At 37.8% G+C, this 15,131-nt stretch overlaps 1 protein-coding gene and 1 pseudogene across 1 annotated transcript in view; one reads left to right on the top strand and one right to left on the bottom strand.

Annotated features, from left to right (window-relative positions):
* LOC149122784 (uncharacterized) overlaps positions 1–15,131 on the top strand; it is a 77,027-nt gene that overhangs the window by 37,270 nt on the left and 24,626 nt on the right. The window lies entirely within an intron of this gene.
* Positions 531–1,684, bottom strand: LOC149122785 (F-actin-capping protein subunit alpha-2 pseudogene; annotated as a pseudogene).

Genomic DNA, 15,131 nt, shown 5'->3' with positions numbered 1-15,131 from the left:
AGGGGATGTAGGGTAGGTGTATGGGTAGAAGGGTAGGTATGCTGGGAAGAATTACTATGTTCCTAAAGTTGTACTTATGAAATGTATGCAAATAGGGGCTGGCACCGCGGCTCAATAGGCTAATCCTCCACCTTGCGGCGCCGGCACACTGGGTTCTAGTCCCGGTCGGGGTGCCGGATTCTGTCCCGGTTGCCCCCCTTCCAGGCCAGCTCTCTGCTATGGCCCGGGAGTGCAGTGGAGGATGGCCCAAGTCCTTGGGCCCTGCACCCGCATGGGAGACCAGGAGAAGCACCTGGCTCCTGCCTTCAAATCAGTGCGGCGCGCTGGCCATGGCAGCCATTGGAGAGTGAACCAATGGCAAAGGAAGACCTTTCTCTCTGTCTCTCTCTCTCACTGTCCACTCTGCCTGTTAATAAAAAAGAAGTGTATGCAAATAAAAAAGAGTCATAATCCACTCAATTTTTTTAAAAAATAAATTAAACCCATTTTCAATCCTTTCTGAAATGAAATGTAGTGATTGACTAGCTAAGCTATGTGCTGTAATCAAACTGTTTAACTACAGTGATTTTAAATGGCAACAGCCCATCTGACTGGGCAGCTTGGCAGTTCTGAATACTTTTGCAAAAATTTCCTTTTTTGAATGCAGAAGACACTAAAGTGTGAAGTGGCCATGCAGTGTTCATCTGTGAATCCTCCATCTCTTTGCCAGTCTTGTAGCTAAGGATCTTGTTCCATTCAATCTTACTGCATGTAACTGGCAACTGCATGCAACTGGCTTTGAAAGTAGTGTCAGACATTATCTGATAATTCACTCACAGCAGTCTAGTATTCATTTCTCACAGTTTATATAATTTTTGTAAGTTATTTTGCTATTTGTGCCTCATTAGATTCATTGGGGAATAGATCTTTATGACTCACTAGCTGAACAATACCATCTTCATAGTGAGGAACCTGAATTGTCAAGATACCAACAACCTGAATAATTGAAGGTGTGACTGAAAGCATCCTCTCTGATCTCCAGGGGCCATTCCAAAAGTTTTTTGCTTCAAACTGATGGTTTTCTATGCATGCAATAATGGTTTGCTGTCCATCTATCTTTTTACTCTATACAGTGCAGACCCCCTTTGGATCATGTTCTTTTACATAAGCACAAAGATCAGTTTCTGCTGACATTCTCCCTTATTAATCACATTTTCTGCTTCTTGGATCTCGGATCAGTTACTTACTTTCTAAAGTGACCAAATTTGAAACAAAGTCTGTTTATATATACAAAGTCTGTTATCAATATGTTGGATTTAGTCATCTCACCAAACATTTTCATTTACAGCATTTTTGGTTAAACATTTATATTACTAGAGTCTTTTTCGTATCCATGAAGATATGTAGAATTCCAGAGCAACCAAATTATTATATAAATCTTAATATGTATTCTAGATTTTGGATTAACATTGGATTGCCTCTTTTTCTGATCTTCATAACGTTCAATTTTTATGGGAGTAAACAGATGCAAGTTATACTATGCACATGCATGTGTTGCTCCTTTGCTGAGAACATTATAATTATGAATCAGTAACTTAACATCATTAAATACCTCATTAAATTCTCCAGGAGGGGAATGGATGATGAATTTTGCTGCTCTAAGCACTGTCTCCTCATCAAACAACCACTCCTCTAGATCTTCCATCCAACATTTATTGTTTCTTTATTTCTGTATGGGAGCCATTCTAACTGGGTGAGGTGAAACCTCATTATGGTTTTTATTTGCGTTTCCTTGATAGCTAGTGATCCCGAGCATTTTTTCATGTGTCCATTGGCCATTTGAATTTCCCTTTTGAAAAATGCCTGTGAGAGTCTTCTGCCCATTTCTTTACTCGATTGTTTGTTTTGTTGTTGTTGAGTTTTTGAGCTCTTTTATAGAGTCTGAATATTAATCCTTTATCAGTGCCATAGTTCATAAATACTTTATACCATTCTGTCACCTGGTTCTCAGCTTGCTAAAGTTTCTTTTCCAGTTCAGAAGCTTCTCAGCTTCATGTAATCTGATTTGTAAACTTTGGCATTGATTGCCTGGGCATGTGGGATCTATTCCAAGAAGTTTTTGCCTATGCCAATGTCTTTCAGAATTTTCACTATATTCTCCTCTAGTTATTGGATGTTCTCAGGTCATAGATTTGTATCCTTACCCATTTTGTGTTGATTTTTGTAGAAGATGTAAGGTAGAGATCTTGTTTCATGGTTCTGCATGCAGAGATCCAATATTCCCAGCATCATTTATTGAAGAGACTGTCCTTACTTCAGGGATTGTTTTTAGCTCCTTTGTCAACAATTACTTGGTTGTACATATGTGGATTGATTTCTGGAGTTTCTATTCTTCACTTGATCTTAGCCAAAAGGCTGAGAAGTGATGGAGTTTATATTCTTGTCCATTGGTCTACATGTCTATTTCTATGACATAAATTTGGCCTTTAGACAAATGGCTCTGTGACCTCTACAAAGGTATAATCTCTCTGACCCTTTACTACATTCTTGTGTGACATTAGATAGTTGAAATAAGTTGGTGACTTTTATACCTTTCAAAATTGTTTTGAAGAATCAAGCTTTTTGAAAAAAGTTGCATGCGACCAGATTAAGCAAACTGATGAAAGTAGAGATGTGTGACTAAAAGAGGACTGAGGCTCTAAAACTGGCTTCCTTATGCCTTCAACTTACAGTGTCCTCTGTGGAAACTTAGACTTCTGTAGAACCTCAGTGAAAACTGGGAGAATCCTTGTAATCAGCAAAAATGCTCTGGGACATTATTACATTGTTTTCCAGTTTAGAATTCCCTAATTTAAAAAATGCTAATTTATTTGAAAAGCAGTTACATACAGGTGGGTAAAATAGCAATAAAGATAGACATTTCACAGCTGCTGGTTCACTCATAAAATATCCATGGCAGCTGAGAGTGAACCCCATCAGAACCAGAAGCCAAAAATTCCATCTAGGTCTCCCATGTGGGTGACAAGCACCCAAGGATTTGAATGATCATCTGCTGCCACCCAGAGTACTCATTAGGAGGAGGCTGGATTCTAAAGTGTTGCTAGGAATAGAACGCATCCACTCCAACATGGGTTGCACATGTCCCAAGTGGTATCTTAACCACTGTGCCTAACACTTGCATCTGAAAGATACATCTAAGTACTCATCTAACACCTGCTCGTTTTCCCTCATCAGTAGGACTAAATCACCCTAACCTCCTCCTTTCCAAGACAAAGCCAGAGATAGCCTCAACACTCAGGGCTCTTTTCCTAAGCTATTCCCTTTCTGGAATAGTTTCCTCCCACGCCCTGACTGTCCTTTGAATGGCGGAGCTTCGGTGTCTTACCTAGAATCTCTTTCTCAGAGACAGTTGACCTCAGCTGTCATTGATACCAAGTATTTCAGGGTCAGAGGTGGACTGGAGAATTTATGTAGGGGAAGGCTGCTCCAGGGGTGGATTAGCGGCAATTCCTTCTACTTTGTATTATTAATATAAGAAATAGAAGAAAAAAGTGAACTCTGCTTAAATTTGTTTACCAAAGCTGTTCTTCAGTACAAGGCATGCAATTTTTCAAGCAGTGTATTCTACTTTTCACCTTGTAAAATTTACATTTACAAATAGTTTTGTGAGTGAGGCATAAAAGCATAAGATCTATTTACATAGAAAGGACACTTTTAGGAAAAGAATTTTTAGGGGGAAAGGTAACATCATATTGGTAACAGAAAATGTGATTCACACTTTACATAGTTTTCATGTGATACATTCTTTGAGTAAGGCCTTCCCTTCCATCTGGCACTGAATTTTTAACTTTCATAATACCTAGCTTGCTCATTGCCCTATTTTTCATTTCTATAAAGCTTTTCCATAAAGCTCTTTTCACAGAAACATTATGAAAAACTCCCTCAAAATATTGAAGAAGTTGCCAGTCGAAAGCATTTGTCATCACACCAAAATCTTGAAAAGCATTGGATATCATACTGTCCTTATTACTGTCCTTAAGCAACACAGGGCTATTTTAGGCCCTGTTTGGGGCATTTAATGAGATATTATATTTTCCCATTTATTTCTTTGAAAGGCAGAGTGACAGGGATGTAGAGAGCTCCTCTATTCAATCTATTCTATCCAATTCTGTTCTATTTAATCCCCAAATGCCTGAAATAGTCAGGGCTGGACCAGGATAAAACCAGGATCCAGAAACTTCATCAGATGTTAGATGCCTAAAGATTTGAGCCGTCATCAGCTGCCTCACCAGGCAGATGAACACTAAACTAGATTATATGCACAGTAGCAAGGATTCAAACTGACATTTCAGTATGGGATAACAGCAACTCAGGTGGTGCCACCACACAGATCCCAGGATATCATTACTTTTAAAAGCTTCAGTAAAAACACCCTAGATGAAAACACTTGACATACAGTGTGAAATATTCCCACAATTTCATAATTAAGTAAATAAAACTAAAATTAGCCAAGCAATTGAAACATTGGTCCTAACTTCTGAGGAGAAATCAAAGTTATAATTACAGAGCTACATCTTTTTCCTTATTTATAACCTAGGTAGTCATGAATCATGAACTAACTTGAACAATAGCTGTTACCTGTATTGAACGTTTTTCCAGCAAATATTGGCTCTTAGAACAGATAGTATGGCATATTCATTTAATATTTTGCCAGTAGAATTTTCTCCTGACATCCTGAGAGTATCATTTCCTCTATGCATGTACTTAAGATTCTGTGCTGAAAACTGAACATAGAATATATTTTGTTTTTAGTTTTAATTATTTTTATTCTATTTAAAGCAGAAAGAGAGAGGGTCAGAGAGAGACAGAGATCTTCCATCTGCTGGCTCTCTCCCCAGATGTCCACAACAGACAGGGCTCAGCTAGGCTGAAACTAGGACACAGAACTCAATCTCCCATGCAGGCGGTAAAGCCTCGAGTCCTTGAGTCATTTTCTGTCTTCCCAGGGTGTGCGTTACCAGTAGTGGGAAGATGACCCAAACCAGGTTCTTGGATGCAGATGCACTAAAACTTGCTCTTATTAAACTTTAAATTTTTAATTTTCTACAAGTGGATTCTAGAAAATTCAATTTAAGGGAAAATAAAGCAACAAAATTCACTTAATTTTATAAAGGACAGATTTTTCCTAAGAATACCCAAAAAGTTCATTTAGTTTAAACCATGACTTGATATTTTAACCTTCTACTGCTAAGATGAAACAGCACACTTCTAAAATAATGTATACCAACAGCCTTATACTAATTGTACTTTATATTAGATTAGTGAAATAGCATTACACAAAACTGCTGTCTATTAGGTAATCTTAAAATCATCAAGAATCTTATTAGATGTGATTTTTGTATTAAGTCGTCTTCAAGTTGGGTCTATAAGGCCTCATTTTCTAAGTAATGCATGATTTGCATAATGATGTATCCTATTGGCTGTAAATGGGATAAATAACATTTCACTTCAGATGCTAGAGGAGATACAAATTTAAATAGAGAACTAGATGAGGTATATTGCTATAATTTGTTAATTGAATTTGGATGAATTGTCTTCTGAAATCAAATATATATTGGAAGTAACAGCACTTTCCATTGCTTGGTTAATAGAAATGACATGAAAGATATTTCCTTGATGAACCTCATGAAATATGTGAAAACATATACATGATAATGAAGAATGTATCTATTTTTAATTTAGTCATCACATTCCATAGCTTTTGAAAAATCTCAGAGCCTATGCATCTCTTATTTCTGAATGGATACTTTTGCATCTCCGTGGTACTGCCAGCCCACACAGTACAATTCAAAGAACACAACAGCACTATCAGCTTCTCAGGTTATGGGAGAGATACTAAGCCCCAAACACCCAATCACCCGTGAATATTTAGGCAGCTACATTTCATGAAGCTGTGATTGGCTGGTGACCTCTGGACATTTACTTTAACAGTGGTTTATCTTTTCCTCTAGGAAGAACTCCAAATTCCTTAGCATGGAATAAAAACATTTAAGTCACTTTGGCTCTTGCTAGTCCAAACTAGACTCTTTAGAATTCCATCCATTTTCTTCCTCACCTCTAACTTTTTGCAAGTCTTATGTTTCTCCCTCTTTCTGATACACATTTTCACTGTCTTCTTGGTGTAAAATTACATGATGCTTGAACCAAATTTTCCACAATATTGGTACAAAATTAGGACACATGCCCCTTCTGTGTGTTGTAGCAATAAACTATTTTATTCCTTTATTCCTGTCATCCCATCTATGACTCCGAATGGAAATGACCTGTTTGTGCTGTTGGGTTTGTTTATGATTATTGATGGATGGACTGTCCTCCTCATTACTTACCACATGTTTGCTGAACAAATGAAAACCAAGAGTTCCAAGTCTTAACACAATGATAACTAATTGCATACATAACTATGGGCAAACTGTGTATAGTAGCGATTTTGTTTTGTAGTCATAGTCATACCTATATATTTTTTCTTAACCGTGTTAGGGTTCTCAAACTTTAAAATACTGACTTAGACTTCATTAACTGTGAAGTCTTCCAGATAAAAAACAGAATTATTATTATTTCTTCTTTTCAGGCATTGATGAACTGGAATCTGAAGCTTATCAACTACTCCTTTCACATATAATGAGAAGACAAATCTAAATCATTATCTAGTGCTGAAAATGCAAGAATGTGTAAATATTTAAAATAAAAATTATATAATCTGGAGATAAATGTTCCTGATTATACTTTTTACATAATACTTTAGATTTTTCTACTAAATATATGATTGTGAAAATTCTCTTTAAAAGAAAACACTTTTGAATTATGTGTGCTTGATCAAAAAATCCAGCTTTCTAAAATATTTATTTGGAAAGATGAAAGACAGGGAAAAAGCGAGAGAGAAAGGGAGGGGAAAGACAGTACTCCCTCCCACTGGTACACTGATCCTTGGGGCAAAGTCAGTTGCCAGGAACTCAGTTCAGGTCTCTCACATGGGTGGCAGAGATCTCAACAACTTAAATGGATAGCCCCTGCCTCCCACAATGCACTTGTCACAGGAAGCTGGAATCAGGATTACAGCTGAGACTCAACCTAAATTTCTCCAATATGGATTGCAGACATTCCAAGTAGTGTCGTAACTGCTGTATCCAATGCTGGGCCCTATATAGCATTTGAAAACTTTTCTGAGGATCTGTAAGTTACTCTTGAGGAGGTTTTGCAAATGCAAACCAGTGATACTAATAGACCCAGTGTGTCCATATGCCAGCTGTTAAACTGTACCCAAATTGTTATTGATAATTTAGTAGTTAATTGTGACTTGTTTGTATTTGTAAATTTTTGTCATTATAAACAAACCTAAATATTTAGATATCTTTTTGGTACACCAGTGCTGTGGGCATTATCGATGTTTGGATATATTGCAAACATTATAATATCCCCAAACTTGCAGAATTTCAATTTTATGCACTGATGCTAATAGAGCTTTCTTTACAGGGAAATTATGTTTACCTAAGCTTTTCATGTGTTCTGTTTGTTTATTTTTTTATTAACTTTTTAGAAACAATCTTTTTTAAAAGATTTATTTATTTGAAAGAGTTACAGAGAGGCAGAGGCAGAGAGAGACGTCTTCAATCCACTGGTTCATTCCCCAAATGGCCACAACAGCTAGAGCTGAGCTGATTTGAAGCCAGGAGACAGGCGCTTCTTCTGAGTCTCCCATGCAGGTTCAGGGTCCCAAGCACTTGGGCCATCTTCTACTGCTTTCCCAGGCCATAGCAGAGAGCTGGATTGGAAGTGGAGTAGCCAAGACTCAATCTGGCACCCAAATGGGATGCTGGCACAGCAGGCATCAACTTTACCTGCTTTGCCACAGAGCCAGGCCTGGAAACAATCTTAAAATTAGAGAAAAGTTCCAAATTCTAGTATAATTTCTGAACCTGAAACATTTGAGAATAAACTGTTGAGGACATTAAATGATCACCACTGATTACTTTCAGGTTTCTTTTCTACAAGTGAAAACCTTGCGTATACCTATGATACAACCTTCCTAATCAGAAAGTTACCACTCATACATTCTATCATTCAATCCTTAGATTCTTTTCAAGTGTTGCTACTTAACTATGGGTGCTTTTTATGACCAAAGAATCCCATTCAAATTCAGTGTGTTGGCATAGTGTTTCAGTTTGGAATATGAATATTTGAGAGGCACAGAGAAATATCTGGTTAAATTAGCATTTGGGAGTATTTGGACAAGGCAAAGTAATCAAATTAATCAGTTGAAAATAAAGCTTTGATTTTTGAATGAAACTGAACTGAGTTGCAAGATGCGATGTTGTAACACCAGGCAGAATTTCCTAGTGGGCAAAAGAAACTTCAAGAGTTGGCCAGGGTTGGGGCTTTGCATGTGTGTTTTCTCCACCTGTCTCATAGTAGCAGGTTGGGAAAGTTCAGCAGCTCCAGTAAATTCAGTTTTGAGGCTCCTTTCTACTGCACGCTGTCTCTACTGCAGCAGACCTTTTACAAGAAAAGATTGAAAAGCCTTCGCTCCTGAAATTCCTGTCTTTCTCATTTCTCTAAAAAGTATTTATATGAGTTCCTTATGTGTGTTTTATCATTTGTGGTCATAACATATGAGACACCATTCCTTTTTATCCTTTTTTTAAAAAAATTTAAGGTGAAAAAATTTCACATATTTTGTGTATACAGATTTAAGAGCGTGGTAATAGTACCCACCCAATCCTCTGTCCTGCCCATGTTCCCACTCTCCCACTTTTTTCTTTCTGAATTTTCCTTTAATGTTTACAGTGATCTACTTTCAGTTTATTTTATATTCGTTAGGTTAGCCTTACACTAAGTAAATAATTCAACACATAGAAGAAATAAGCAGTATTCATCAAAGGTACAATCATTGAATCAACGAATTTCCAAATGTCAATTTTACTCATATACTTACATTTATGATACCCTATTAGTTACCACAGATTAGGGAACACAGGGTATTTATCTTTTTGGGACTGCCTTATTTCACTAAATGTAAAGTTTTCCAGTTACATCCATTTTATAGCATAAGATGGGATTTCATAATTTTTTATACCTGAGTAGTATTCCACATTATATAAATATACCACAGTTTCTTTATCCCGTCATCAGGTGATAGACATCTGGGTTGATTCCATATCTTATCTAGTGTGAATTGAGGTGTAATAAACATGGGTGTACAGATAATTCTTTCACAAGCTGAGTTCATTTTGTTTGGGTAAATTCCCAGGAGTGAGATCGCTGGAGCATATGGTAGATCTATTTTCAGGACTCTGAGGCATCTCTGTAATGTTCTCCAGTGGCTATAGTCATTTATACTAACACCAATAGTGGATTAGGGTACCCTTTTCACCATATACTCAGCAGCATTTAATGTTTGTTGATTTCTGTATGATAGCCATTCTAAGTAGGGTGAAGTGAAACCTCAATGTGGCTTTGATTTGCATTTCCGTGATAGCTATTTTATATGTGTCTGTTGGCCATTTGAGTTTCCTCTTCTGAAAAATGCCTCTTCAGGCCCTTCACCCTTTTCTTAACTGGATTGTTTGTTTTATTGTGATTGAGATTCTTGAGCTCTTTATAGATTATGGATATTAATCCTTTATCAGTTTCAGAGTTTGCAAATATTTTCTTCCCTTCTGTTGGTTTCCTCTTCACTTTGTTGGCTGTTCCCTTTGCAGTGCAAAACCTTAGCTTAAAGTAATCAAATTTGTCTATTTTTTTGATTTCCTGTGCTTCCGGGGTCTTTTCCACATCAGTGTCTTGCAGTTTCCCCAGTATTCTTCTCTAGTAATTTGTAGTTCTCAGGTCATGGATTTAGATCTTTGATCCACTTTGAATTGACTGTTATAAAAGTTGTAAGGTAAGGGTTTGTTTCACATTCCACATGTGGAGATCCAATTTTCCCAGCACCACTTGTTGAAGAGACTGCCTGTACTTTCTTCAGGTATTGATTCTAGCTCCTTTGTCAAAGATTAGTTGGATGTAGATGTGTGGATTGTTTTCCAAAATTTCTATTCTGTTCCATTGGCCTACATGATTATTTTTGTGCCAGTACACAGCTGTTTTGATTACAATTGCCCCGTAGTATGTCTTGAAATCTGGTGTTGTGATTCCACTGGGTTTGTCTTTGTTGCTTAAGATTTCTTTAGCTTTTGGGATCTCTTGTGTTTCCATATGAATTTTAGCATTTTATTTCTAGATCTGAGAAGAATGTCATTGGCATTTTGATTGGGATTGCATGAATCTGCAAATTGCTTTTGGTAGTATCGACATTTTGATGATGTTGATTATACCAAACCATGAACGTGGATGATTTTTTCCCATTTTTAAGGTCTTCTTCTATTTCCTTTTTAATGTTTTGTAATTTTCATCAAAGAGCTCTTTGGTTAAATTTATTCCAAGGTATTTTTTTTTGTAGTTTTGTGAATGGGATTGACCTTACAAGTTTTTTTTTCTCAGCCATGGCATTTTCTAGTATTCATAGGCTATTGATTTTTCTGTGTTAATATTATATCCTCCAATGTTTCCAAGCTATCTTATGAATGTCAGTAGTGTCTTAGTGGAATATTTTGGTTCCCCTGTAGATTTCCGTCATCTGCAAACAAGGATAATTTGAATTTGTCCTTTCGAGTTGATTCCTTTGATTTCTATTTTTGCCTATTCATTCTGCCAGAAACTTCAACTGTATTGAATAGCATTGGTGAAAGCAGGCACTCTTGTCTGGTTCAAGACTTTAGTGGAAAAAGCTCCAACTTTTCCCCATTCAATATGTAGCTTGCTCTGGGTTTGTCATAAATTGCCTTGATTTTGTTGAGAACCGTTCCTTCTATATACAATGTGCTTAAGGTTTTTATTATGAAAGGATGTTGTATTTTATCTAATCCTTTCTCTGCACCTATTGAGATCAACACATGGTTATTATTCTTCAGTTTGTTAATGTGATGTAACACATTTATTGATTTGTATTTGTTGAACCATCCCTGCATACCTCAGATAAATCCCACTGGTTCAGGTGGATGATGTTTCTGTTGTGTTGTTGGATTTGATTAGCTAGTATTTTGTTGAGGATTTTTGCATTAATGTTCGTCAGTGATATTTGTCTCTACTCCCTGTTTGTTGTGTCTTCTGGTTTTGGAATTAAGGTGATGTTGACCTCATAAATAGTTTGGGAGTATTCCCACCCTTTGAAATGCTTTGAATAACTTGAGAAGAATTGGAATTAGTTATTTTTTAAAAATTTGGTAGAATTCACATATGAAGCCATACATTCATTGGCTTTTCTTTTTTGAAAGATCTTTACTACTGATTCAATATCCATCTTGGTTATTAGTCCATTTAGTTTTTCTGTGTCTTCATGACTCCATATTGTTATTTTTTGTTTCAATTTTACATATTTCTTCTCTACTTTTAATTATTTCTTTCCTCCTACTAATTTTAGTTTGGCTTGTTGTTGTTTTTCTAGGTCCTTGAGATGTGCTGATAGCTCATTTATTTAATGCTTTTCTAATTTCTTGATGTAGCCACTAACTGCTGTAAACTTCTGTCTTAACACTGTCTTTGCTGTTACATGTTTTGATATGGTTTACTGACATACTCATTCATTTACAGTAACTGTTTAATTTCTTTTTTGATTTGTTATGTGATCCACTGTTCGACAAGGAATGTGTTATTCAGTCTGCATGTGTTTGCATATTTTCAAGAAATCTTTATTGTCTTCAGGAAAGAGGCATGATATGGTTTCATCTTTTTAATTTGCTGAGATTTGCTTTATGGCTTATCATATGATCTCTCCTGGAGAGAATTATATGTACTGATGAGAACAGTGTGTATTCTGCAACTGTGGGCTGACAGGTTCTGTAGATATCAGTTAGGTCCATCTGATCCACAGTGTAGATTAGTTATGTTATTTCTTTGTTGGTTTTCTGTCTGGTGATCTGTGCATTTATGAAAGTGGGTAGTTGAATTGCCCTGTTACTATTGTATTGGAGTCTACATCAGCCTTTAGATCAATTAACATTTGTATTAGCCAGGTGCCCTGGTAGTTTAGTGCATATATCTATCTTCCTGTTAAATTCACCCTTTAATCATTATTCAATACCCTTCTTTGTCTCTTTTAAGAGTTTTTGTGTTAAAGTCTATTTTGTCTGATACTAGTATACACACACCTGTTAGATTTTGCTTTCTGTTAGCATGGAGTATCTTTTTCCATACTTTAACTTTCATTTTGTGTGTATCTTTTTTTTAAAGATTTATTTATTCACTTGAAAGTTAGAGTTACACACACACACACAAACACACACACACACGGGGTGGGGGGGGGCCTTCCATCCGATGGTTCACTCCCCAGTTGGCCACAACAGCCGGAACTGTGCCAATCTGAAGCCAAGAGCCAGGAGCTTTCTCCCAGGTCTCCCTCACGGGTTCAGGGGCCCAAGGACTTAGGCCATCTTCCACTTCTTTCCCAGGCCACAGCAGAGAGCTGGATTGAAAGTGGAGCAGCTGAGCTGGCGCCTCGGCTCACTAGGCTAATCCTCCGCCTTGCGGCCCCGGCACACTGGGTTCTAGTCCCAGTTGGGGCGCCGGATTCTGTCCTGGTTGCCCCTCTTCCAGGCCAGCTCTCTGCTGTGGCCAGGGAGTGCAGTGGAGGATGGCCCAGGTGCTTGGGCCCTGCACCCCATGGGAGACCAGGAAAAAGCACCTGGCTCCTGGCTCCTGCCATCGGATCAGTGCGGTGCGCCAGCCACAGCGCGCCGGCCGCGGCGGCCATTGGAGGGTGAACCAACGGCAAAGGAAGACCTTTCTCTCTGTCTCTCTCTCTCACTGTCCACTCTGCCTGTCCAAAAAAAAAAAAAAAGTGGATCAGCTGGGTCTCGAACCAGTGCCCATATGGGATGCCGGCGCTTCAGGCCAGGGTGTTAACTCACTGCACCACAGCACCAGCTCCATGTATATCTTTTTTTTTTTTTTAACAAAAATTCATTTATTTATATGAAAGGCAGAATTACAGAGAGGTAGAGGCAGAGAGAGATAGAGAGGTCGTCTATCCTCTGGTTCACTTCCCAGATGACTGCAATGTGCAGAGATGAGCCCAACCAAAGCTAAGAGCCAGGAGATTCTTCTGGGTCTCTCACGTGCTTTTAGGGGCCCAAGGACTTGGGTCGTCTTCTACTGCTTTCCCAGGCCATAGCAGAGAGCTGAATTTGAAGTGGAGGAGCCAGGACTCGAACCAATACCCATATTGGATGGCAGCACTACAGACGGTGGTATTACCTGCTATTAAACAATGCCAGCCCCTTGTGTGTATCTGTGGTGTCTGGTCTTGTTTTTTAATCCATTCAACTAATCTGTACTTGTTAATTGGAGAATGGACCATTTACATTCAAGGTTACTATAAAGAAGTAACGACTTGGCCCTTCCATTTTCCCATAAGTGTTCATATTATTTGCTTTGGATTTCCTAGGAGATTTTCTGCCTTCACATTCATTCATACATAATGATAACTAGCTGTGTTTCTGTATGTGGCATATCTTTAAGCATCACTTATAAGGCTGGACAAGTGGTGACAAACTTGCAATTTCTGTTTGTTAAGGAAGGTTTTTATTTCAACTTAATTCACAAATGAGAACTTTGCAAAGTACTATGTTCTGGGCTGACAGGTTTTTTTTTTTCTTTTTTTGTCTTAAGACTTGGACTATCTCTCCAGTCTCCCCTAGCCTGTAACCTTTCTGGTGAGAAATCAGCTGTGAGTTGACTGGAAATCCTCTGAAAATGATCTGGCATTTCCCTCGTGCACATTTTAGAATCTTTTCTTTGTTTTACTTTTGAAAGTTTGCAATGTGTCATGATGAAGTTCTGTTCTTTTTTATCTTCCTCTTTTTTTGTTTTATTTAAGTTATACAAGTTTCATATATATTTAATATATACAGATTTAGGATCATAGTGGGACACCCTGCCCATCTGCCCTCCTACCCACATTCCAACCTTTCCTCCACCTCCCTCTTAGATTCCCTGATCATGTCTATTAGGATTTCTATGTGATCCTTATACTGGGATGTCCCTTTCTTTGTTCAAATTAAGGAAGTTTTCTGTTATTATTTAACTGAATTTGCCTTCTCATTCATTCTCTTTCCACACATTCAGGAACTCCTACGACCTATATGTCGATTAGTTTGATAGTATCCCATAAATCTTGACCACTTTTTAATTTATCTAATTTATTCTTTTTTTTGGTCTGATATTTTCTGTGATTTTTCATCTAGCTCAGATATTCTTTCTTCTGCTTCACTAAGTCTGTTATTAATAGTTTCCTCTGTATTTTTATTTGAAATGTTGAACACTTCATTTCTAATATTTTAATTTAATTTTGCTTTAAAATCTCAATCCCATGGGAAAATTTTCCATCCATATCATGTATGGATTTTGTTTACTCATGAATTTGCTTCTTATTGCTTCTGAATAATCCTATGATCATTCTTTTGAATTCCATTTCAGGCATTTCCTCAATCTCTTGGTCTTCACATTCTCATATTGAAGTGTTGTTACGTTCCATTTGGCGGAGTCATGTTATCTTTGTTATTCTTGTTTCTTGAATTTATGCCTAAGTTTTCATGCATTTGTGGAATTACTTGTTGGTTTTCTCCTCTGATACATTGTATGTGTGAATTATGCCTCTGTGGCTTAATGTAATGTCTGCTATTTCAATGAAAACCCAGAATCATGTGCTTGGTGTGGCCAGGGAGTTCTACTCAGTGCTCAGGGTGAAGTGAGACTCCAGGGTGACACCCACGTTGGGTGTGGTAGATCTCCATTGACGCAATGACAGCCTCACCTCCTGTCATCCAAAGTGATCAACGCTCAGGGTTAGCCCCCAGTGTATACACCCCTCATCCATGGTGGCACATGACCCACACAAAAGATATGTGCAGTCCTCACTGTGACCAGGGGACCCTTTGCAATGAACTACCTCAGGTGATCAGGAGCTCTGATGTGAGACACAGGGATTGCCCAGAGAATCAGCTATACCTCACACCGTATCATGCAGTCACCGAATTCACACAATCACAGCACTCAAGGTC

This window comes from Oryctolagus cuniculus, chromosome 13, assembly GCF_051225735.1.
Source record: "Oryctolagus cuniculus isolate XC-2025 breed Fujian yellow rabbit chromosome 13, ASM5122573v1, whole genome shotgun sequence".
In the NCBI taxonomy this organism is placed as follows: Eukaryota; Metazoa; Chordata; class Mammalia; order Lagomorpha; family Leporidae; genus Oryctolagus; species Oryctolagus cuniculus.
Note: the sequence above shows the minus strand (reverse complement) of the source record. Positions and strands in the feature narration are given on the sequence as shown.